Below are 26,941 nucleotides of genomic sequence, written 5' to 3'. Positions count from 1 at the left end.
TTTGGAGTTAGTTTAGGATGAAAAGCACATAAAGAAGTAAAATATTATAATACTCGGCAGTGCAGCTCCAAAATTTGTTTACATCTTTGTTCAAGAGATGGAGCTCAAACAAACAAGCCATCTTTATTATGATAATTTAAAATTATGTCTCCACTCCATTAATAGCCCAAGATTTTTGTATTTAGTTAAGTAGCATATGCATTCAGACAATTGCACAATAAAATATAGTCTGTTGGCTTTAGTTAGAAGTTTTTAGCTGACATTTATTATAAAATATAAAAAAATATAGTTTTAAGGGTCACATTTTCAAAATCACTCCACTACAGAACACCCACGAAACATGCACATGCACCTGGAGCCCGATTTTCAAATGTGCCAAGCACCCAAAGCACCTGCTAACCTTAATGGGAGCTCTGGGTGCCACACCCCTGTGAACGTGTGTGGCCTTGAGGTAGCTGACCAAAGAAGTGATATTTTTAATACATATGCATGATTTTCAGTCACAAGTTTAGGGTAATGTTTTCAAAATGTCTACATCTAAGTTCCTTGTGAAGAAAGCTTGAAATAGTTCCCAAGAAACTAATGGCAATGATTTACTTCCTAAAAGACATGTAGGGCTTATTTCAGCCCCAAAATGGGCTCTGAATGCTGGGCTGGCAGAAAATCCACACCTTAGGTTCTGCATCTGTTAAAGCTGCTCCCTATTTGAAAAGGTCCTTTCTCCTAAGAAGAGCCTAGGTTCTGCTAGCTTTAGCCTTTGAGCCTGCCTATATGTGCCCCCTTTTTCAGGGGCAAAATCTCAGGTCACTCAGTCCCATATATGGGAAAATTCTTTACTGAAATAGCAGCCAGGATTGAACTGAGCTCATCTTAGTGTGCATGGGGAGTTAGTTTCCTCCTCTTGCTGCTTAATAGTTAGGCAAGGCCCTAGAATAGATTTGTAATGGGCTGTGCAGCCTGAAAGTGACATCTAACTGGCAAAGAGCCCTGAAATTGAGCTATCCAGAAGAGTGTGTGTTTATGGGGCAAAGGCTCCTGCATCTCAAGTAATGAAAAGGCAGGAGAGGAAGAGGGAGTCCCACCAATTACAGGCAGGAACCACAGTCAATATCAATTTTTATGCAAACCATACCCAAACTCCAGTCCCCATCCATGTAATTCAAAATGCTAACACCAAATAGTCCATTGCGTCAGCCATCGTATCCCATTCTGAGTCACTTTACTGGCTCCACATTATCCTTGCCTTCAAAGCCTACCATACAACACAGATCCCAATCTATGTCTGGTCTCCTTTCACGTTCTCTGCTTCCAACAACAACAACCACCTCAATACTCCTTTTCTTTCTCTCAGACACAAACATGAGAGCGTCTTGCCATTCTGTGCCTTATGCATGAGAGTCACTTCCAAAAAACCACCCTATCGGAGCCTCCATATTCACCTTAAGAAATCACTCCTAAAATATGACTTCTGCAGCATGGCTTTCATTACAAAAAAGTAAAACCTCACTTCTGAGCCATCAAGGTTAATATTTAAAGTAACTACTTAATCATTTCTGTAACTTGTGTTTCTCTCTTTCCTGATGAAGGTGTTTTTCTCACTTGGCTGTCACGTCCATCATTTGGACTGTGAGCTATTTGGGGCAGGGACTTGTCTTCAGGTAGGTCACCTGTGAAGCACCTAGCATGCCCTGTAGAAATAAAATCATAACAATAGCAAATAGAAGGGAGAAACATCTCAGTCCCCAAATGAAGGCAAGTTTTCGGTTACAAAAAAACAACAAAACCAAAAACCCCCACAAACTGTTGCGTGCACCTGGCACATCCCTTTTCCCTGTCACCACTCCACTCCAAGGCAGCCATCTGCAAGTTCTACTGCATGTACCGCAACGTGTACAACTCAGCCTAGGCTCCATCATCGTGTTGCTGCAATACCAGGCAGCTAAATATCAGCAAATAGTGAAGCACTGTCAACAAATGATGGGACTTTTCTACTACGAGGACCAAATGCCTAGGCACAAGGATTTTCCCTTGCACTACTAACCAGATATACGTTAGAAAGTTATATTCATACAACTAGAGATCATAAAATTGGAAATCATAACCATGAAGGCAGACTTCAGTTGTGTGGCACCTAGATGGGCAGTGCTGGAAGCTTCCTGAGTTTCCTGCATTTCTAGTGTTTTGGTAAGTTTTTAAAAAAATATTCTATTAACAGATACCCAGCCCTAACTATTTTCCTGCTTGGGAAATACACAGTGCAACATTCAGTTACACCTAACATCAATCTACAGTCTAGACCAGGAGTGGGCAAACTTTCTGGGCCGAGGGCCATATCTGCATGGGGAAATTGTACACTGGGTTGGGGTGCGGGAGGGAGAGCAGTGTGCAGGAATGGGCTCAGAGCAAGGGATTGGGGCAGAGGAGGGGTGTATGAGGAGGCTTAGGGAAGGGGGCTGGGGTGCAGGAGGGGTACGGAATGTGGGAGGGAGCTCAGGGCAGGGGGTTGGGGTGCAGGAAGTGTGTGGGGTGTGATAGGGAGCTCAGGGCAGGGAGTTGGGCTGCATGGGGATCAGGGCAGGAAATTGGGGTGTGAGGTGCAGGCAGAGGGCTTAGGACAGGTAGTTGGGGGGGTGGGGTGCAGGAGAGGTTCAGGCTTCGGGGTGGCAGCAGTGCGCACCGGGACCAGAGCAGGCTCCCTGCCTGCCTGCTCTGGACCCACGCTGTGCCACTCCATGAAGTGGCTAGCACCAAGTCCCTGCGCAGCCCCTGGGGGGCCCCCACAGGGCTCCGCGCACTGCCCTTGCCACACCTCCAGGTACCTCCCCCAAAGCTCCCATTGGCTGTGGTACCCCATTCCCAGCCAATGGGAGCTGTGGGGGGCGGTGCCTGGAGGCAAGGGCAACGCATGGAGCCTTCTGCCTCCCCGCCCCACCCCGGGCCCCAGGGATGTGGTGCTGGCTGCTTCTGAGCGCGGCGCAGGGTCTGCGGCACCATGGGGGGCAATCCCATGGGCCAGATCCAAAGCCCTGAGGGGCCGGATCCAGCCCGCAGGCCGTAGTTTGTCCACTCCTGGTCTAGACTATGTCAACACTTAAGGAGTGAATGAGAAGATCCTGAATAATATGCTATTGATTTTCTAGGTTTTGTAAAAAGAGGAGGAGGACGACATGTGGCACCTTAGAGACTAACAAATTTATTTGAGCATAAGCTTTCGTGAGCTACAGCTCACTTCATCGGATGCATCATGAAAGCTTATGCTCAAATAAATTTGTTAGTCTCTAAGGTGCCACAAGTCCTCCTTTTCTTTTTGCGAATACAGACCAACACGGCTGCTACTCTGAAACCTCTAGGTTTTGTATGTCAAATATTGGTTTTATGCTAATAAAATCTGATGCAATACCATGTGTCATCTCTTGTGCCATACAGTCCACTTGTAATTTGCCACTTTAGAGAAAAATCTTTTCAAATTTACCAATAGATCTTCTCCAAGCTCAATCACCACAAGATGACTATTTTTATTATTTTTCAACGGCAAAACGGGCAATCAAAGCAAAGTTTCAGTTAGATGAGGTATACTATATTAGTTTTGAAAAAAAAAAAAACTAACTAGTGGTGAAGTTTCAATCTGCTATAGTGACTAATGAATGAAGTGAGTGTTTTTAAACACACACATGCACAAGTCATAGTTTAGCATGAACAGTTTTTTATAGCATTGCTGTATAATCCCAGTCAGTGATTTGAGTACTGATGCTCTATTGAGGTCATAGTCTACTGCCAAAAAGTACACAAATAGCAGCATCAAGCAAAACATCTTATGGCAATGGTGAGATTTTTGTAGATGTTCAGCAGTCACTTCTACATTTAACTGCTCAGAGAGAGTCTGAAGATGAAAACAAGTTTTTCAATTATAGAAAAGTCTATGTGAAATAAGAGTGTGAATGTAAGGAGACAGCAAACTCTATGGTGCTTTTATTTGGGCAGAAGTAGTTCTCCATCACTTTGATTCATAGCAGTTTCAAGACAGAATAGTTGGAAAAGAGAGCTAATAAAGTGATAGAAAGTGGCACAATACGCAGAATTACAACTGCACACATAGTTACTCCAGACTCAAGAGTTACCCTCCTTTGGGACTCTGCATGGAAGTAAGCGCAGTTGACTCTCTGCTGGATAAGATCCTAGTACAGTAACTATTCTAGAGTGTCTATATTGCAGTACTAGCTATTAATTTCTGAAACTGTAGTACATACAATTGGCAGATTAGTACCAAAGTAAGTCATTACGATAACTGCTATTAATTCAAAATGCTACCACCAAAGTGCTACCACCCAGTCTATGACTGGTCGAGTCTCCTTTCACGTTCTCTGCTTCCAACAACAACCACCTCAATGTGCATGTGTGTGTTTAAATACTGCCCCCCTCTTCCTTCTTTTTTGGCTACAGCAGTCATAACAGAGATGTTCTACCTCCTAACATTTCCAGCACTGTTTATACATTTCATTATATAGAATGAAATATGTATGACAGAAGTATGGAAACTAATATTTGCATAATAAAGTCATAGTACGGCATTAAGCAGTTTTAGATTAACCATAAACACTTAAAAATAGTAACTGGATGCCATATTCTCTCTCATCCAGTTTTGCATGGCTCTTCCGTCACTGATTTCAGTGCAGTTACTCCAATTTATGTCTTTGGGAGAGGAAAATCAAGCCCTGTGTGTTTAAAAGGAAACTGCAAACATTATTCCTACAATTCAGGGGGAGAGTTAAAAGATAAGTTCATGAACTGCAAAACAGGCAGCGTCACAAGTGAAGGCAGGAGAAGAGGCTCCAGTCAGACAAAGTCTGAAAGCTTTCAATAAGCAGTATTGCCAAACCCAAGTGTTCAAAATTCGTGTGTCAGGCCCCAAACATTCATAGGATTAAAAAAATCTCATTATTTTAGAGCTAAAGCAATTTTTTAAAATTTATTATTTTTGCAATTACCACAAGACTCTCATAGTCATACAGAGCTGGCAATGCTGGGTGTGAGAGCTCTTTTAAGGAAAAGCTGTGTCCCATAAAGGCTCACTCCCTGATTAGACAGGATGAGATATTCTGAAATCTTTCAAGATTTCCATTTTAGGGCACTAACACCATAATTGTCAGCCTTTCACTTGCGGAGATCAAGGGTAAGTGAGCTCAAGTACGGCAGAGTCTAAATGAATTACAATCACAAAACTACTGCACAGGTTAGAGCTACTTAGGCCTGTTTCATAGCTGAGTTACTCCATTTATACACCACTGAAACTTCACTAAAGTGAATGTAGTTACTAAAGCAGTGTACAAGTTAAGTAGTTCAGTAGCGCCTCTGGATCCTTGTTGCTGCTTTAGAGATTCAGAATTGGGGCTTTATATAATAAGATTGTTAGTGAGGAACAAGGTGTACTAAGAACTAAAGGAAAGAGGTTGCATTTTCTTTTCTAGCATTGTACATTCTCCCAGTCCTCCTCACTATCATTTCATAACTATATAGGATTCTTCCTTAGCTGAATGAGAAGGAAGCATTACAGATGCCACTGGAATCTTGTATCCCCAAGTCCCAGTGATGGCATGCATACATACATTCTGCCTTTATACTTCCAAGGCCTGATCCCACAAGGCACTGGACACTGCCCTTGAGGTGTTGAGTGCCATCACTGGGACTTGGGGGTGCACTGTAGGAAGTACATGAGCCAATCCTGAGAGGTGCCTTCTTACTCACCACATTGCTTAGATAAGCTAAATACCTATCATTCAGTTCACACTGTGTGCAAATTTAGTACACATTGAGCTTCCTTCATATCTATAATCTAATCTGTGTCACCTGATCACTGATTGCTGTTCAACGTCCATACAGGCAAACCACCATATTTTCTTCAACTAGTGTTTCACAGTAGATGCCTATTCTGACCCAAATCTGCATTGGGTGTTTGAGGGTAGGAAGAGCAAGGCAATTTACTGATTAATATCTTTAAAAGCTGAAGGTAAAGTAAGTTTCCCAGTATAGAGGAAAGTCTGGTTTACTTTCAATGCATTTGGCAGCACTTGAGGACGTTTTGTTGGCTATTAGCCTGCCAAGCTGTTTAGGCTTATAGAAGGAGCACAAAGAAACTTATATGATGAATTCTGTTAAATATAAACATATCTTCTGTATATTTTATTTCCTCCTTCTACATACACAGAGCGCTAAATCAAGTCAATATTTATCACTTAGATTCTTTTTCTAAGCTTTGCAAATAAGTCAGAGGGCTCTCACAATGAAGTTATCCATATGATCATTATGATGAACACAGCGTCAGAAAGCAGTTCAAAATTCTTATAAAACACATTTATCCTGCTACAAGAAACATCTGAGATTCACTAACAAGATTCCAGACTGAACTATACTCCGGTTAGCAATTTGTATGTGTGCACATGCAGACACACACATCCACGCTTTCTCTCCAGGCCTGGACATATGTATTAGTCATTCTCACAAAAAGTCATTTTCTTTCTTAGCATATGCTATATGCAGTATTTTTAATCACAATTTTGAAAAATATCATCCCAATTTCTGAAACTTATACTTTTACTAAACACAAAAAAACATTTGGTCCTCTGAAGATCTAACTTTCCTGAACATGGCTTAATCGCAAGTAATTACATAGAATGCATGCACTTTTGAGATGCAAAATTACTGCGTTTCTGTGGGAATTAAAATGCTGTGTTTGAGTGCAGGGAAAAAAAAAATCTTCCCCAAAAACTTATGTAGCAGTTTGCTTTCAACATAGCCTACTCATTTTTAGTATGTACATGGAAAAAAAAAATCAGTTTTTATTGTGGTTAGATGCGCTGACCCACACATGAAGGTTTTTAAAAAGCTTTCAATTTGTACCATAGTTACCATGTATTTGTGTCACCACCACACTGAGCTATGGATGGAGCAGCTGTCTGGCTAGCCAGTGTGCTCAGCTGGTAGAGAGCGCGAGTGACTGTGTGGCTAGGCTAATCTCTCTCTGAGCTAGTGCTATCTCTTTCACAAAAGGACTTAATTAATGTAAAGATAATATCAGAGCGTAATGGATAAAGCTGCAAAATTATAGTGTTAGTGTCGAAGAGTTGTTTTATAACAGGAGGACAAACTTCCTTTAAGACTGCTCCACAAACAGATCATGAGCTAGTGCTATCTCTTTCACAAAAGGACTTAATTAATGTAAAGATAATATCAGAGCGTAATGGATAAAGCTGCAAAATTATAGTGTTAGTGTCGAAGAGTTGTTTTAAAACAGGAGGACAAACTTCCTTTAAGACTGCTCCACAAACAGATCAAGTATTTCACATTTTCCCATGGAAAAGATTAAAAATAACTTCTGTGGCATGGGTCATTTTAAAGATTCACTTACTAATGTTAGCAGATTTTTTTAAATTTCTGATTAAAATTAAAAAGTTACAAAACCCATTTACTAACAAGAATAATGACCATCTTTAGAACAAAAAAAAGAGTCCTAATGCGAGGACAGGTGTAAGAATTCCAGACCATTTGACAAAGCTTTATACCACGTGTTCAGAATCCTGTGTTACTGTATTTTAAACAGTATAGTTAGTGACTAGCTGTCCACCACATCTTGGGAGATGAAGATAATTTTGCAATATGGATTCCTTTTAAAAAGTTAATTTTTGTAGAGGGACTTGAACATATATCTTTAGCCTGATATTTTTTCTTTTTAAAACCAAATTGCACATTGGACTGTAATAACATTGATGTTTAAGGAGCCATTGGTTCAATATGGCCCATTAATTATATTGTATATGGACAACTTTGACTTTTCCATGAAGTGGTGCAAAGGTTAGAAGTGCACTTAGATTTGGAAGGTGATAGTCACAGAATCCAAGCCCGGATACCATGGTATATTGTGGCTACTTGATACAAGATTATAAAAACAACAACATTGAAAAAGGTGGTTATAAAAACATCACAAGAAACCAAACAACCTTTATTTAAATTAAAATCAATCATAATCCGATTCTTGGAAGGCATTTGGAAATGCTTTTTGGCATGCAGTTGCTTCATGCCGCCAATAGTGTGTGTAATTGGAAACATTTCATACAGAATTGTTACTAAAGTCAAAGACCGTAACTGCAAGCTGTGGGATCTGTGCCTCAGATAAAAGACAGCTGAATAAAACTGTTATATGAGGAGAGTGCTTGTAGGTCTATGTATGCAATACTTTTATCAGATTATTGCCAAAATTTTCAGACTTAGAGAGTGAGAGGAAGAGAGAAGGAAAAATGAAGGAGAGAAGCACGCAAAGCAGCAAGAGTTACAGGGTGCTATAAATCAAAAATTCAGACACAAATCTTAGACAGGAATACATGACTTCAGTACCAGAACAACTGAAATAACACAGCTACAGATCCACCTTTTGTTGATGTGTAATCCACTGGAAACGAAAGACTTGTCTTCAACAGTGTCTACCACAGGTTCACCGTAAGAAAAACACTCTCAGCTTGATTGGTCAGCTGTTTTTCAGGAACATTTTGAACCAGCATTCTGGTAACATTTAAAAATCAAATGGATCCTTGTAGGCAGAGTTCCAAGAAGAGGTAAATGACAGTTGCTTGCTAGTTTACATAAGTATTTAAAAATGTTTGTGTTGGCTCATGCCTCTGTCTCTTGAGATTTTTAATTCAGTTTGTATATTTAAAACTTCTTGTAGAAAAATAACCCTTGAAAAGGCTAATCAATTCATGCTGAGCAATCATTCAATTTTTCTAGAGGCTAAAGAAAAGTGAGTTTAATGTGTTTAGAGTGAAGTCTAAACAAGCAAACAATACAAAGACACAGAACAAATTACAGTTCCCTGGAGAATTTTTCTTCAATAACTGGAAATATCTTTTGACTATGGACCAGCAACAAAAGAACAGTCTCTGGAAAAATTGTGTAATTCTGGCAAATAGTAAAGTGATCTGATTAGTCTATCTTGGTATCTCTGCCAGAAATGTCATGACATCAGTGTGTTATAACTTGTAAAACATGTTTCTTCCCACCATTGCTCAGTCAGAAGGTGGGGGAAGGGAGAAGGTTGACTCAGAGTTACTGCTCTCTCCTTCAGATCTGGTCCTTTCCACTATAAGTCTTCAGTCCTACAAACACTTGGACTAAGTCTATACTACAGCCTATGTTGGCATAACTTATGTTACTCAGGGGGGTGGGTTTTTTACACCCCTGAGTGACATAAGTTACACTGACATAAGTACCAGTGTGCACAGCACTATGTCAGCGGGAGAGCTTCTCCCACTGACATAGGGCTAGTCTACACCGGCAATGCTAAAGCAATGCCACGGCAGCGCTTTCACATGGCTCGTGTGGTCGAGGCACAGCTCTAAAAAAAAAAAAAAAACCCACCTCCACGCGGGGTTGGCTCCCAGCGCTGGTGCACTGTCTACATTGGTGCTTTACAGCGCTAAAACTTGCTGCGCTCAGGGGTGTGTTGAGAAAATTTCCAGTGTAGACAAACCCATAGCTTCTGCCGCTCACAGAAGTGGTTTTATTATGCTGACGGAGAGTTCTCTTCCCTCGGCATAGAGCGTCTTCACCAGATGTGCTGTAGTGGCACACCTGTATTGGTGCATCAGCACAGCCAAGCGCTGACTGTGTAGACATGTCCTTATGTCTGCAAGTAAGAGCTACTCATCTGGGTGTTTTCAGTAGCTGGGCCTAACAACGAATGGTTTATAACTAGAATACACTAATGAGCTATAGTTAAGCTCAAGTTTATCTCAGTTTAGAATGATTGTGAACAGAAAATAGTTAATGTTGGCTAACCAAATCAAATACCGCTGACTTACCCTTCCACGAAAGTTATAAATTCAAGATATAAGAAAGCCAAGTGTTCATTATACAGCCTGCTCAGAAACAAGGGAAAGATACTGTGTTACTATTCTCCTTCACCTTAGGCAACACTTGACCAAAGAATGATTCTCTTAAATATTTATGAAGTGATCACTTTATTATTGAAATATAAAGGAGCAATGGCTTTGGAGACTGTTCTTTCATGAACCTCTAGGCAGAGGCATTGATGTCTTTACCTGTAGGCCACGTAAGGTAAAAGTCCAAGACAACACTAAGTGGTCAAAAATATTTTTTCATACATTTTAAAAAGAGTTGCAAAAAATTAATTCAGTTGCACATATATCATGTCTCTGGTTGCCTGGATACCGTGTTTAGTGAATTCTTGTGTTTACCTGAAGTTGGTCTGTTTATCTATTCTGTATTAGGTAGTTTGTACAGCATCCACCATCACCATATTACGTAAATGCCATGCTATTGGGAAAATACTTTAAATCTTTATATCTTCATCCAAGGAATTAGGAAAGGGTCAAGCCAATCACTCGGCAAAGATACAATAGGAACTAACTCCATACATGTTTATCTTATGCAGTGTTTCAGTGGAAAATAGTTAAAAGAGTAAAACCCATCTGATTTTCATATGCCAATTAAATGAACAATGCCAAACTCATTTAATCTCTTTCTAAAAACATAGGGGAAGACAGACCAAACAGAGAAGTCAGGTCATTAGTGTGCCCGATCATTCCTCAGGCATCTTTTTTACATATAAATTATTAAACTTTTAGAGTATAACAGCAACCACCACCTATATTCTTCAAACCATTTACATTTTCTTTTTTGCAAAACTGTTATCTAGAAGGCAAATACTCTAAATCCACTCTTATTAAAAGTTATAATTAACTAGTCTACTAGAAAAGATAACCTTTCCAGCACACAGACTATTCTTTCACAAACACTGAACGATATCCTTTATGCCACTAAGATGGAGAATGGACTATTTAGAAGATGGAAAAAAATCAATAAAATTCTGTATTTGTGCATGACAAATCCATGCACAGTTCAGTGTTTTACTTTTAAGCTGATTGGAATTTTCTAGCCATTTCCTAGCCTTTCGAAACATTAGAATCTTCTCTTGTTTATGCAGACTTCATCTTGCTTTTTTAAAAAAATTCTAAATCAAAACAGATTTTTTTTTAAACAATTACCTTTTTCAGAGTTATCAGACTACAGGATATTGGGAAAAAAACAGACTCCCTTGTTGCTTTTACCCACATCTGAATCCAATCTTAATAGTTCAGCTATTAACCCTGTAAGGGCTTTCTCTCTCCCATCCCCCCCCCCCCCCCCGCAGCTGATGTTACAATTTTTATGCGGGTGACTAGGCTGACTCAGTACAGCACCCTTTATTATACAACAATGGCTACAAAGATCTTTGATTACAAGACACGATAAACTCTTTTAGCTCATCTTGACTTTTTGCTGTTAGAACTGACAGACGTTCTGAATTTTCAATAGGCAAGAAAAGTTGTTAATTAAAAAGTCATAGTTTTCAGCTACATGACAAAGCATGGAAAATTGAACTGGGAGTAATGTTAGCCATTTATTTTTGACACCTTTTAGTTTTAACATGTACGGAATATGCATTTTTAACCTTTAAATCCTCTGTATAAACATTCTTGGAGAGCTTGTAAAATATCCCCCACTGAGTTTCCTGACTCTCCAGTTGATGGCATTTAGAGACACTAGTACTAGCAGAGTGCTTTATTTTGCTTTCTTCAGTCCCCAGCTGGGGTACAATGACAGATTCCTGTCCAAGACGAGACCCTGCCACCTTAAGCTGAAACCACATTGAAGGCACATTGAAATGAACCCAACCAGACAGCAAGATAAATGGTTGCTGTTTATGTTTAAAATCCCCTGGTGGGAGTAAATATTGTTTGAGAAAAAAGGCTTGACAAATATTCATCAGCCCTTCAGAGCTCTCTTGAGGCAGAATATTTAGCTTAAGTTAGGGCTATATTTTAGATGTCTCTCTCTAGCTGTCACAAGATTGTTTTTTTCCTATGGAAGAGAGTCTGAAAGCAGACAAATTGCATGCTGAAGATAGCCAAACAAGGTTGCCCTGTCCCATGGGACTGGAATACACTCATGATAATAGAAGGGAACTGAAACATTGACACTTAGTTGAGGATAATGGAGAAAGCAAAGGCTTAGTGGAAAAAGACCAGTTGTCACCCAAGTGACAGGCAACAGCTGAGCTCACACATCTGGAGCCTGAGTCAGGCAAACATTCTGAAACTCACATCCATCTATAGTCTTGGGTGCTATAAAGAGAGACGGAGCTCTCTATGCTACAGTTGTACAAAATACACTAACATATTTAAAATTACACACACATACACACACACACACACACTAAAGCAGTGGTAATACACATTTCTATACTGTCTCTGTATACCAAAACATGTACATGTGTGAAGATAAAATGTAAGCACAACCATGTCTGTGTGTGTGTAGAACTAAATGAATACGTAAAGCATAAATCACAGAGACACTTTGATATAAATAAACTCAGATAAAATCCTAATCTTCTGCTCCCTTTTGTCCCCTCGCAGGTTGTTGTTTTGTTTTTTGTTTGTTTGTTGTTCAGCATGCAGGGCGCACACATACATACATTCAAGCTAATAATACATGTATTTGGAGTGCTAGTTCAGATTCCACTTGGGCAAATTATAACTCAGTATGGTGTCAGCCCCCAAATTATTTCCCCCCTCATTTAAGACTCTTCAGACAAGTTTGTGGACAATCTTCCAGCGCCTCCTCCCCTACACAATAGTGCCAGGTTAGGCAATCCAATAACCAAGATCGGTTTGGTTTTTCGTCTGCAGAAATGTAACAACTTTGCGCTGCATCCTGAGTCCCAGGTATGTTAATAAGTAACAGAGTTGGGCTTTTACTTCACTACTGTTTATAGAAAAGTTTAAAAAAAAAAAAAACAACAACAACAACACTGAAAGCTAAAAACTCACCACTTCGAAGACAATGTTTTAAGGAAGCAAACTGAGGCGGCGGGCTTCTAAAGGTATTAGGCTGGGGCAGCCACTAGTTGCTTTCTGCCTAAGGTAGTCGCCTCGCTTCAACTCCGACCTTTCGGGTGCTGTGAAACTAATCAAGTCTCTCGAGACATTTGTAGGGGACAAGACCCTGGGGGGCTGACATTCCACACAGCACATCCCCCCCCCCACCCCCCAGACTGCGAAGTGGGAATCTAAGGCAAACAGTCCCGCCTCATCGAGACAAAACCGCACTCGTCTCCCCTGCGGGAGAGAGCAGAGCAGAGCTGCCACTTACCCTCCCGGAGAAGGACTTGGGAAACACCGCAAGCTATTCCTGGGCGGGGGGAAAGGACCAGTCACATTTAGAGCGAGGGAGGGCAAGTCTCCCCTGGAGGGAGCTTGGCTTGGCTGCCGGGGCACCCCAGGGAAGTCAGTGCGGGCTGGAGAGACGCATTTCCCGCAGAGGGCAGGGAAGGGTTTGCGAGGAGCGGGAGCTTGTCAGGCGAGAAGTGACCAAGCTGCGCCGCGGCTTCCCCCCTTATTCCCTGACGGGGCTCGGGCGCTGCCAGCCCGGTCCGGTGACATGAGCATTCCACAGAGCCCATTGGCTGCAGCCGGCCGCTTTCTCCAATCGCCGCAGCGCTGGGGGTGCCGGCAGCTGCGAAAACCCGGAAGGCTGGATTTGCTGACCGGGAAGGACGGGGCCATTCGCTGGTACTGACAAGGCTTCGGAAGTCCACGCAGATCCCAGGCAGGGCAGGTTTGCGGCGGGGAGGCGCTGAATGTGCTTTTCGTGATTCGCGTGTGTGATTTGAGCGTGCTTTCGAGGGGCCTGGGGTTTGGGGTGTAATCAGATTAAATACATTGGTGATTAAGCTGAGCAAGAGGAACGTTAGCGGGCATTTGAAGTTCACTGAGGCACAGCGAAAGATCTGAAGTGCAAATCTTCCCCTCTCCCCTCCCCGGTTTTTTGTTGTTGTTGTTGTTGTTGTTGCTGTTTTAACAAATGATGCTGATGGATTTAAAGGCAGGAGAAGGAAGGAAAGACTCGCATTCCCAATTTCCCTTGATCAAACAGGGTTCTGCAGCCAATTACTCGTCTCTGTGCCTCCAGCATCCACTTAGCGAGAGAAAAAATTAATTAAAACTTTTCCCACTGATCTATGCAGAGATGTGCGAGTGCGATTAAATTTGCTGGGGGGGGGGGGGGTTTCGTATTTCGACCACAAATGCATCACTATCTATCACGTGGAACATTACTTGTAGTAGGCAGAGGCAGGAGAGTGTGGTACAGTCATTTTTCATTCTCTTTTCTGTGTGAAGAGGATGTTTGGAATGCTTTAAAATGCCATCAACTTCAAAGCTATCTCTAGTTCATGCTGGAAATTACAGACAAAATCGAAGTACAGAATGTGCCACATCTCAATAGATAACTAAATATCAGTTTTTAAAAAATGCGGTAGATTTTAAACTGGCAGTTAAGTAACTTAGCATAAATTTTAAAAACAAATTTACTTATGTTACTAATAAGACTTCAGATATTTTAAAATCTCATTTAATTTTCAGCATTCGTGCTGTTTTGTTTATGTATTTACGTTCACTTCACACAGTTTGGGCAATAAAAACAGCAGTTTTCAGAGTAGCAGCCCTGTTAGTCTGTATCCGCAAAAAGAAAAGGAGTACTTGTGGCACCTTAGAGACTAACACATTTATTTGAGCATAAGCTTTCGTGTTGCATCCGATGAAGTGAGCTGTAGCTCACGAAAGCTTATGCTCAAATAAATGTGTTAGTCTCTAAGGTGCCACAAGTACTCCTTTTCTTTTTGCGGATACAGACTAACAGGGCTGCTACTCTGAAATTTATTTGAGCATAAGCTTTCATGAGCTACAGCTCACTTCATTGGATGCAACACGAAAGCTTATGCTCAAATAAATTTGTTAGTCTCTAAGGTGCCAAAAATATTAGTGTCAGTTTTACATTTGTTTATAGTCAGTTTCAGTTTAAAGTTATCCTTCACTCACATTACAGGGAAATAGTTAAATCCAAACTGAAATTTACTAAATTAAAAAACCAACATTCTGAATGAATTTTTATTAATATTTGATTTTATAAATACAAATGGGAGGAACAAGTGGTTTTGTTTTAATGTAAAACTTAAGTTTTGATTTTTACATGTCTGGCAGTGTCTCTTTATAGACTTTCCAAAAAGGAGAACAATTTGAAGTTTAAATATGACAAAATTTCTTTCCTGATTTCAGATACATTTGCTTTTCCACTATTAGGGAGTATGTATGATCATCTGGAAGTGAATCTGGTCAAAATAAGTTTATCATGTCTGAAAAAATAAAAAGATAACATCTCATGGGAAAGCTATCCTAGACTAGATATTTATTATCAATGGTGTTAAACCTTGTAAAAGAAATTATAAAGTTTAATAGGAAGTGTAAATATCCATGTTTTGCTCTTCTGTTTCAATGTGGTCTGGAGATAAGATCAACATCATATTGCTCAAGTGAACAGATACTTTTAAGGTTTCTCTAATTCTGAATATAATTAAGAATTATATAATAGAATTATATAGAATTATAATTTAGAATATAATGTAATTCTGCAAATTACATGTGTATCCAAAAAGAAAATGAAGACATCTGTCTCTGCCCCCACACACCCACCCCTAGAAACTCACAGGAGCTGGTCACCGGCACTTGTTTCAGTAGAATGAACATCAGCACTTCTCCCAAAATGAAAAAAAACCCCAAAACCATTTGTACTATTTTATGGAAAAATGTGAAGGATGAAGAAATTAAATAGAAGTTTAACGGAAATACTTAGTAAAAGAAGGAAGGAACAGTTGATGAGGACTGATCAGTACTGTTTGTTCCCATTTTACTATACCTGCCTGGTGTTATGTTCCTTCATGCCATCCATTCAAGCATTTCTGTAATGCTTATCTCTGTAATATCTAGGCACATTCAGACCTGTGCTGCAGCATTACATGGCTTCCTTCACCTATTTCTTCCCACTTTGAGCTCTGATTATATAGGAAATAAGGTTGCTTGCTTTTAAATCGCAACCCTTGTTTATGGATCTTACAGTCATATATTAACAGATCTGAATCTGGAATGAACTGTTGGGCTATCTTGCTCCTAAAGATTTTATGACTAATGCACTCTTTTAAGTCGTATATCTGTTTATATTACACTCAGTTACAAATGCCTCTCATTAAGCTATAAACCTTTAGCTTCTATTTAACCCCATGAGTAGTCTGCATAGCTTGCAAATGGGTTTACCCATACTGAGGCCCTACCTGTAATGCAAAATCTATTATGTTACTTTACCAGTGTTATTACAGGGTTTGGTTTTCCCTGTGTGGACAGAAACAAACCATGTCTTAGCCACATTAGGAAATGTACTCTAGCCTTGTTAAAGAGATTGAGGTAGATTGTCTCCATGAAATCCAGAGAAGTCTCTCCTGGCACACAGATACTTGTGTGTGGAGGGGTGGGCGGGGGGTGGGAGGAATAAGGGGCACACATTATTACATCCCTGCAACCATTGGTAAGGGGAAAAATGCAGGCCAGAAGTGCAAACACTGTTGTTGGGGCTGGGATATGTCCCCCCAACCTTTTAGTACTCGTTTAGAGCAGTAAGAAAAGAAGTGCTTGTGGCGCCTTAGAGACTAACAAATTTATTTGAGCATAACCTTTCGTGAGCTACAGCTCACTTCATCGGATGCAGTCAGTGCATGAATCCACTGAATGCATCCAATGAAGTGAGCTGTAGCTCATGAAAGGTTATGCTCAAATAAATTTGTTAGTCTCTAAGGTGCCTCAAGTACTCCTTTTCTTTTTGTGAATACAGATTAACAGGGCTGCTACTCTGAAACCTGTCTTAGAGCAGTGTTTCTCAATCTTTTTGATGCTGGGGACCAGCTTGCTGCCTTCCTAAACTGTTTCAGAGACATCTTGTGGACCGGCACCAGTCCACATACCAGTCGTTGCAAAACACTGTCTTAGAGTACATCTACACTGCAAAAAGAAAACAAAAAACCCCAACCCCTCTCCTGCAAAAGCCCACGGCAGTGAGTGTTAGAACCCAGGTCAAATGACAGGCTAGCAGGGTTCATGTTGCAGGGTTAAAAATAACAGTTTAGATGTTCCCTCTTGGGCTGGAGATTGGGCTCTGAGACCCACCTCCTTCTCTGCATCTCAGAGCCCAAATGGGCTATTTTTAGTCCCATAACTCGAACCCGTGTCCGTTGACCAAGGCTCTCAGACTGGCTGGCATAGGTTGTGTTTTTTTGTTTGGCAGTATCAGCCTATCCCTTAATGTATCTCTCAGCATGGCTGCCAGTCTCCTGCATTCTCAGTACTGGTCCTTCTGATGTTTTTCATATTGTCGCACCTCTGATGCAGCCTAAGGCTTGATCATTTTTTCATGTCATCCCCCCTCCCTTTTGGAGGGAGGTATAAGATATAGATGCATATAAGGGAGTCCCTAGCATCAGATGTATGCTGGTATCTTTACATATATTAAACATTTATGAAGGAAAACAACTATAAATTACAAACAGGCTTCTGTGCAGCTAGATTCCTACTTTATCGCCTTTGGTTACCAGAGACCATGCCCTGTATGGAACTCTGTTATCTTCATAGGAACATCTAGTGTGTGAAAAATATACTGGAAGTAAACATATAATTACACTTAACAGTGTTGCCAACTGCCATAAATTTATCATGAGGAATGTGATTTCTGGCCCCTGCTGCAGGAGCTCTTGCAAAAAACATGACATGCTCCATGGCTGCATATGATTTTTGAAATGGAGAGAGAAAGAGAGAGACACTCCCTTTGCTCCCCACCCACTATCCCCTTAAGCTTATGAGAAAATACATTGAGCTGCAAGCCAGGACACCATCATTTCTAGTTCCTGCTCTTTCACTAACTGCTGTTCACATGTTTTATTATCCCACTTTACAGAGATGACTAGTGAGACTTTGCACAAGGTCAATTCAGACATAGAAGAGACTAGAACCCGTATCTGTAACGTAACACAGCCAGCGCTCAGCTGCTTTACCAGGGTACCTTACAGAGGGGCATGCCAAATGATGTGCTTGTGTAACCTACGCTAACACAGTGAGTAAGTCTACCCAGCAAAAGCTGTGCTAGCCTATCCAAGTTAGGTAGAATCCAGATCAATGGGTCTGTGCCAGGCTTGTACTACCTACCCACTGAAGCCCACTCTGCTGTCTTCACTGCTACTGTTACTTGCACTAGCTGGATTCAAGCTAGCTCAGTAGGCTAGCCCACACACAGCTTTTGCGGGTAGATTTACTCACTGTGTTAGTGTGGGTTACACAAGCAGATCATTTGGCATGCCCCTTCTATAAGGTACTCTGGTAAAGCAGCTGTGTAGACATACCCAGTATGACTTTTGGTCACCTTCCACTGGGTAAACCATATGTTGGGGTTTATGATTGTTACTGCCAACATGCTATGAAAAATAGTTCTTTAGCTCAAATGGCAACATCTTTTGTTCTTACATCCAAAGAGCCAGAGTTCAGTTACCACAGATGATACAAACAGGGGCTTTGTCACATTTGGCTATGTTGTCTGTGCCCACTTCCCCACATTTGGCTACCCGACCCAACCATAGAAAACAGGAATCCTGATGTCCAAGATCCCACTGTGCTCTCACAAATAAGTGTGTGTTGTGTCACCCTTTATGGCATATCTACACAAAGGATACTAACATGCTTCCTATCTACCAGTTGTTTCAGTAGCTAAAGTGGAAGAAATCTGTGCTGTGGTGCTGGAGATTGTGGGTTTATAATGCTTCTGAGAGATCGGGGAGGGGTGGGGGAAGAAAGAGAAATTCATGATTTTTAAAACTTTTGTGGTTGGAAATACTGAGAAACAGGGGAAGAGTAGGGAGTCAGGGATGCAAAGGGCAGCCCACAGATTGTTCAGGGCCCATATTGCTCTTGAGAGATTCACGTGTTCTGTGGGGTGGGGGGGCACACCAATTCAGATGGAACAATCCTCAGGCTGGTTAGGACCTGACCTCATGGATCTTGAAAAGAACCAACTTTTCCTTCTGGTATTGTGGACCCACTTTTTCACATGCCACTCCCCTTATAATGGTATCATGTTGCCATTGGCTCCCTACCCTGCTACCACTGATTATCTTTATCTGGAGAGCGTAGAAAAACTGGACGCAATACTCTGAGTGTGGGGAGTTAACACTGGATAGAGCACCATTGAAATCTGTGGGGCTATCAGCAGAGCATGCTTCAAAGAATGACTGCTCCTTGGAGATTGCTCCCCAAAACGCCTATCCTGTTTATCCATCTAAGCTCTCACATCAGTGCCCATCACCACAGAATCTGAGTCTGGAGCCCCAACTACATAGTCCATGCACAAGAGCAATCAGGGTCTCCATAGGAAGGGGAGCAGCACACTGTGAAGTCACCACCACTCCCTCTTCTTTTATAATGTCCTCCCTGCTACCGTACACTAACTATAACCACAATTTTTTTTTTTGCAAAAATAAGGATGTGCAAGTACAGAAAACACAAAACCAAGTTCCTTGATGTGTGAAAATACAGAATACTCCAAACCTTCTTAAATGTCACTGACATCATTGGATGAATTATTCTGACTTTTTGGGACTATTTTCAATATGCTTTCTGTTTCTGTTTCAGATGGTGGTAGGAAAGTAAATTAAACTTTAAAAATATTTGTAATTGGAAAATGATTTCAGTTAGCTGAGGCAGATGCAGTTTCAAGATACATCTTTATGTTCCAGCTTCCCTCTAACTATAGGTTGTGGAAGCCTGGGTATTTAAATGACTGCCTAGGGTGTGGGGTTTTTTTATTTTGTTTTTGTTGTGTTTGTTCTTATAAGCTGTAGGGTTGAAATAGTCAAAATGTATTTGCTGCTTATCGGCAAGCCTGTACTCCTGTGAGTGGTCCCACTGGAGTAATGGTTTATATAATAACCTGCCTACTGCCAACTGTGAAAGTAGATTTATGTATTCATTAAGTATGTATTAAAATCCAGTAGTTTTGTGTTCTGATCTCCAAGAAGAAGTAACAGGAAGTTTATATGAAATCAAAACCAATTACCAGAAAATTCCAATAATGTAACTTTTTTGTGTGTATCTCAGATTTGGAACCCGACTTCGGTAGTTGAAGGCTGCTATCAAATCCCCTCTCGCTCTTCTCTTCTGCAGACGAAATAACCCCAGTTCCCTCAGCCACTCCTCATAAATCATGTGCCCCAGTCCCCTAATAATTTTCGTTGCCCTCTGCTGGACTTTCTCCAATTTGTCCACATCCCTTCTGTAGTGGGGGGACTAAAACTGGACGCGATACTCCGGGTGTGGCCTCATCAGTGCCGAATAGCGGGGAATAATCACTTCCCTCGATCTGCTGGCAGTGTGCCTACTAATATGCCCAATATGCCATTGGCCTTCTTGGCAACAAGGGCACACTGCTGACTCATATCCAGCTTCTCGTCCACTGTAATCCCCGGGTCCTTTTCTGCAGAACTGCTGCTTAGGCAGTCAGTCCCCAGCTTGTAGCGGTGCATGGGATTTTTTCGTCCTAAGTGTAAGACTCTGCACTTGCACTTGTCCATTTATATAGGGCCTAATCCAACATCTATTTAAATAAATGAAAAGACTCCCTTTGACTTCAGATTTCTCATCAGATTTCTTTTGGCCCAATCCTCCAATTTGTCTAGGTCATTCTGGATCCTATCCCTACCCCCCAGCTTAGTATCATCTGTGAATTTGCTGAGGGTGCAATTAATCCCATCATCCAAATCATTGATAAAGATGTTGAACAAAACCGGCCCTGAGCCAAGTTAAGCACAAATCTTCAAATTCTATTTCTCATGAAACAAATTTATTTCTTTTGTCCATTTCCAACAACAGGCTCACCCATCAGTTCTCTTGGTGGCTTAGCCCAGCCATCTCCTCTGGGTCTCATCAACATGGACAACTTGGCTCAGATGAAAACTAAATTGCATTGTTTATCTTACAGACTCAATCATGCTTACTGGACTTGCTGTTTTGCCCTAGGTACTCTACTCAGTTGGGTTAGCTGCAGTGACTTCTAGAGTAACTTTGGGAACACATCCTAGAGCTCCAGTAAGAGTTCCAACTGTTGGTGAAGTTTGCTCAGTGCCTTCTGGGAGTCTTGTGCAAACCTACAGGTATTCTGGGAGTAGAGGCTAAACTCCCAGAATTCCCCCCTGGTTCTAGAAGCATCATCAGAATACCATTGGTAGCTGTTTTGTAGACTAGTAACGTGGTATCCTGCTCCACAAGTGACCATGAATGTCTCGCATTCCAGTGTGCTGTCACATGTTGAAAGATACATGTTCATAAAGAAGAAAGGACATCCATGTGCAGAGGATTTCTTTTATGTGCAAATGGAGGAGGCATGAACTGACCCAGTGTTCGCAACCCAGCCTCTGGGATAGACAACCACAACATAAACCTAAATATAAGCAAAAAGTGAAACTTACCAGTCTATTTTGAAGATGAGTGAAATGCAAAAAACATCTGAAATGTTTAAGATTACAAATCCTTTCAGTTTTAATAATTTCAGATCAGTAACACAAACAAGGGAATTTATTGTTCAGAATTATATGGGGCCACAATCTGCTCTCAGCTAATGTCGATTTACACCAGTAAAGTTAATTTGAGTTACTTTAGACTTACAGCAGTGTAAATGAGAATAAAATTTAGACCATGATCTGTAACCTGACAATGTCCAAGTGTTATAGGTGAGTCTCAACATGGAATTTTTTTCAAGTTAATGATAGATGGAATATAAGCTCTTGTCTCTGCCTCCCCAACTCACTTGAAGTTGAAATGGGGCGGGGGAGGAAGGTAAGAGCAGATATTTTCTCCCTGTTCAGTATCATGTCATGTCCTGTGTGTAACAGATAAGAAAGCATCACTTCTCACTGAAATCATCTATCTGTATGTTATTAGACAATACAGTGATAAAAAGACCAGTGCCTTCTTTACACTAACTATTTCCACTTGTGGAATTTCACCAGTAGTGAATTGCAGCTAGGATGTTAGCTAGTGAAGATAAGGATCTTGTGAGCAACATTATTAAGTTATCAGAAAGAAGGGAGACTATCTCAGGTTAAACCAGTAGAAATTATGTTAAACTTGTCTCAACTAGAAGTCATCCTTTCCCCATCATATACATTGCACTGGCCTCCAGATACCATACAAAATGTAAAAATAGGTATTTAACCAAAACAATATTTATAGGCTTTCATCAAATCTTTTCCTCCTTTGTTATTAAATTACATTTACTTACAATTAATCTCCAAATATTAATTTTAAGAAGCCGGCCTATTTAGAAGTTAAGAATATTACTCTATTCCAGATACACGCTATTTGTCCTTTTCCATCTTCATAATGTCACAGCTATGAGTTCTAACGTTGTCTTGATTAGTTTTTGTTGCTTTGCATTACAGTCTTAACATTATTTAAACATAATTCATTATTTAACCATGCAGGAGATCTTAATCTTTTACTTAAATGTAAATTACAAAGTACAATCACTAAACAAATTGATTGAATACCATTGATTATTCATCAGATAATTGTGGCAGATCATGTAATCAATTATTCATCATCCTTGGAAAAGGAGAATAGAGGACATCAGGAATAAAATAAGCCGCAATTAAGATAAAATACTATTGGATTCCATACCGATCATTCCTTTTCAAATTACAATTCTTGCAATTAAATCAAAGTGAAATTAAAATGTGAGTAGTCTGATTGAGGCACTCATTGAGTAATGATTGTACAAAGAATGTAATCTACTAGGCCCTAGTCGCATATGGTGACATAGATGACATATTTGCTGCCTGAAATGTTTTCTATTTTTCCCCATCTATTACTCCTATCAAATGCAAGGATGCTATTACGATTACAGACTTTCGTCTCCACTATGATTATGTGACTATGCAGCAGTATTACAAAAGGAAGAACACATTGCTAACATAATTTAAACATTTAATTTCTGTGAGGTATTTATCTTCAGCTTAATTTGTGTTATTTCATCTCAAGAGCTATCCTGAATGTAGATTCAGAATTATAGATGTCCTTGCATTCACTTCCAGAATTTGGTTTTGCAAATTTGGTTTGGTTTTGGCTTTCTTCATTGATTTATTATGTCCATTTATATAGGGCCTGATCCAATGTCTATTTAAATCAATGAAAAGACTCCCTTTGACTTCAGTGGGCTTTGTATCAGGTATATAATTTGTCTAGAAAGTAGGTAACAATAAAAAAATCAACACTAAACATCATCCAAACCATTGTTAACTAACAGAAACAAAATAACTTCCCAGTCAATCATACCCAGATGCACAAACAACCCTCTTCAAAAATGCCTGGAGAAAGAGATAAGATTTGTAGAAGCCCTTTAGGTAAAAAACTTGGGCACTGTGGATCAAAAGTGGGGAATGAGGTCCAGAGTAGAGGGCCCTCTGTTCAGAATACCCTTCCAAGAAGCCCCAGATGTGCAAATTTAGACACTGTTAGCCTGAATTTCCCAGCTGCTCTTGACTGCCAGATTAAACCACAGGGAATAAAGTTGCTACATCTGAAGTAATAATTTATAGGAGATGATTTATGCAACAAATTTAGCATCTCTTTCCATTCATAGAATATTAGTTATTTGAAATCACTTGACAAATTTAGAAGAATTTTTATTTTTTGAGAATTAAGAGTTCTCTGAGTAATCACTACTCAAGCTGTGTTGATTAGTTCTTATCTAATGTTGACTGGTCAAATAAGTCAAGTGGTATGCCCTGAATACTCCTGAATACTGCATGCAGATGTGCTCGCCACATCTCAAAAAAACATATATTGGAATTGGAAGAGGTTCAGAAAAGTGCAACAAAAATGATTAGTGGTATGGAATGGCTTCCGTATGAGGAGAGATTAATAAGACTGGGACTTTTCAGCTTGGAAAAGAGACGGCTAAGGGGGGGATGATACAGGTCCATAAAATCATGGCAGGTGTGGAGAAAGTAAATGAGGAAGTATTATTTACTCCTTCTCATAACACATGAACCTTAGGGTCACCAAATGAAATTAATAGGCAGCAGGTTTAAAACAAATAAAAGGAAGTATTTCTTCACACAACGCACAGTCAACCTGTGGAACTCTGCCAGAGGATGGTGTGAAGACCAAGATTGCAACAGGGTTCAAAAAAGAACTAGATAAATACATGGATGATAGGTCCATCAATGGCTATTAGCCAGGAAGGGCAGGGAAGATATCCCGAGCCTCTGTTTGCCAGAAGCTGGGAATGGGCAACCAGGGAATGGATCATTTGATGATTACCTGTTCTGTTCATTCCCTCTGGGGCATCTGGAATTGGCCACTGTCGGAAGACAGGATATTGGGTTAGATGGACCTTTAGTCTGACCCAGTATAGCCACTCTTATGTTCTTATGGTATTTTTCTGTTTGCTGATTGGATGAGTGTGCTAAGACTTTCCTGCAAATATGCATGCAAATTTGAAATTCACATTCCATGAGTATGGATTCAGTTATGGATGAGACTGATTTAGGATGTGAAGTTCCTGAAAGGTCTTGAGGAGTCACCTCAACTACAGTGCATTGAAGCAATTCAGTCTACAGACATGCATAACTTTGGCAAGGTTTGCATCTGACAGAAAATGTACAACTTTCTCTATAAATACACATGAAAAAAACCAACCTTCAAAGTTCAAAAGGTGAGGAAATGTCTGTATAAATGGCTCTTTGTCAGGATCCAAGGGTTCATTTCTAAAACCTGATGCTGTGGACACCTGGACACTCCCTCATTGCCACCAAGGGAGATGGGTGATGCAGCATCTTGCCAATCCTGGAAGGTAAGGCCCTACTGGAGGTCTTATTGGAGCTCTTAAGGCCTGCAGCTGCCTGATTGGTTCACTCCCACTACTTCAGCCGGGAAGTGAGCTCGGTGGGCCTTCTGACCAACTGTGCAGACTCCCTGCTGCTCCTGTGCCAGACCCTGCTTTTGTTTACCTCCCCCAATCCTCTTCCTGTTCTGCTGTGCTCTTGGCTCCTCCCTCACACCTGCCTTCACTCCTAGTTCCCACCTAGTTCCTACTCCATGCCTCACACTTGCCTCTCCTCTGGTTCCTGCCCGTACACCTGGCTCCTGACCATCCGCTACTGTTCCTGGCTCTGACCCCCCCTCCACCCACTCCAGCTTGACCCTTGGCTCCGGCATTTGGCATCTGACCCTGGCTTTGACCCTTGAGCTTTGATTCCTGGTTCCAACTCTGACTCAACTTCTGGATCTGGTATTTGGCAGCTGACTCTGATTCTGACTGCCCACTTCTGTTCTCCCAATCTGGATGCCTGTTCTGCCCTCTAGACCTGTTCTTTCTCTGACTACTAGGGAAGACTGCCTACATTCTTTTATAGCTTACTAGACACAATATTCTTTACTAGATTACTTCTCTGTTGGACACAGTATATTTTACAGAGTTTCTATGTTAAGCAGGAGCAAGTGAATAATTTTCAATAAGTAATTTTACCTAATGAATTTGGCCTCTTTTCTGCTCAGAGCATATCCAGAAAAATACAAATTTCCTCATATTTATTCATTATATTATTCAAAAGTATTCAACACATTTATTTTGTATCTTTTAACACTATGGTTTGACCATGAGCAGTTCTCTGCTGCTGTTTCAACAGGTATTCAACATTCATTATTCAAACTGTGTTTTAGTTGTGCTTGGTTAGATAAATCGCATGGTATTGTTTCTGTTTTCCAATTTGATAAAGGCACCAGACTTCTGCTGTAAATTCAGTTTCCATGAACACTTGCATATGTGCCTTTGAAATCTGCTTCCTGCAAAACTTTTGATTTGTAAAACTCAGTCACATGGAAATAAATGGAAAGTACATACAAATGAGTCATTAGCAGACAAAGCAAAAGCCCTGCTTTTCACAGATGTTGAAAATCCAGAAGTCCACAGAAGGAAAGGCTACCTGCAGGTGTCCAGCATTTCTGAAAATCAGAAATTACAAAATTTGAGTGAATATTTGTGGGATTTTTTTTTGTAATATTTGCCAAGCTCAAATATCAAGCAAGTCACAGGATATCTAATCCAAATCATACATAACTAGACACTAACATTGTTCAGTTTTATTTTCTGAAATGTGTCAGAACAGTAATTTTTTATAACTTTGACAACTCCATTTAGCACCAAGATTCTATATAGAACTCCCTTCACTGGTTAGAAAGGACTGCTTGCAGACGGTTGTGATTTTACGGTCACCACTCTGAAAGGCACATTGTATACTTGAAAAAACTGCACAGAGCCTAGCTAACTTTAATTGCCACTCTGAGATGTCAACAGTTAGGTAAGCTGAGGAAGTCACAACTTGGGAGAAAATGAGAGAAGCTTTTCAGCTAAATTACTGGGAGCTTAAAAGGAACCCTTGTCACTTTTGTAGGTGCCATTTTCTCAGTCACTACCCACCTCTGTGACATAGTTAGCATGTAAAAATATCGTTAAAGTCACCTGATTTGTAAGATAAATAAAATGCATCTTTCTTTGCACTAATTTATAAAATTAAACAATATAATAGAAACTCCTGAAAGTCAAAATGCTGAAGTCAGTGAAATAGAACTCGGTCTATTCACTCTGAATTATGCAGTCAGTTTAAATGAATTGGGAAAGGAAACTTTGAGGGCTGGCTTTGCTATTTAGTCTTTTTTGAGGTTCTCTCTTGGTATAATATGATTTTATTATATATGTAGTTTAATTTAATTGAGGGAAGATACTTTAGCCAATGCTTTTAAATATAGTCTACTGAAGTCACAGAATGCACATCTTCAATACAATCTATCAGCACATTTTGCTCCCTAGTTAGAGATCAATATTTCCCTTTGCCTGTGTCAGCTGGGCTTGTGTTTCCTTTCTTCTTTTTATGTTATTAATCTTGCCAGAACTTTGCTAGCTCCAAACA

General features: G+C 40.4%; 1 protein-coding gene across 3 annotated transcripts in view; it reads right to left on the bottom strand.

Moving 5' to 3' along the window:
- PRICKLE1 (prickle planar cell polarity protein 1) overlaps positions 1 to 13,692 on the bottom strand; it is a 107,803-nt gene extending 94,111 nt beyond the window's left edge. The window contains exon 1 of one of the 3 annotated variants that reach the window (XM_043494513.1): positions 13,201 to 13,692. The gene's annotated coding sequence lies outside the window, so the exon portion shown is untranslated. The remainder of the gene's footprint in view (positions 1 to 13,200) is intronic. The other 2 variants (XM_043494538.1, XM_043494527.1) reach the window with 2 other exon arrangements.
- Positions 13,693 to 26,941: the final 13,249 nt, after the last annotated feature.

Source organism: Dermochelys coriacea, chromosome 1, assembly GCF_009764565.3.
Source record: "Dermochelys coriacea isolate rDerCor1 chromosome 1, rDerCor1.pri.v4, whole genome shotgun sequence".
Classification (NCBI taxonomy): Eukaryota; Metazoa; Chordata; order Testudines; family Dermochelyidae; genus Dermochelys; species Dermochelys coriacea.
Note: the sequence above shows the minus strand (reverse complement) of the source record. Positions and strands in the feature narration are given on the sequence as shown.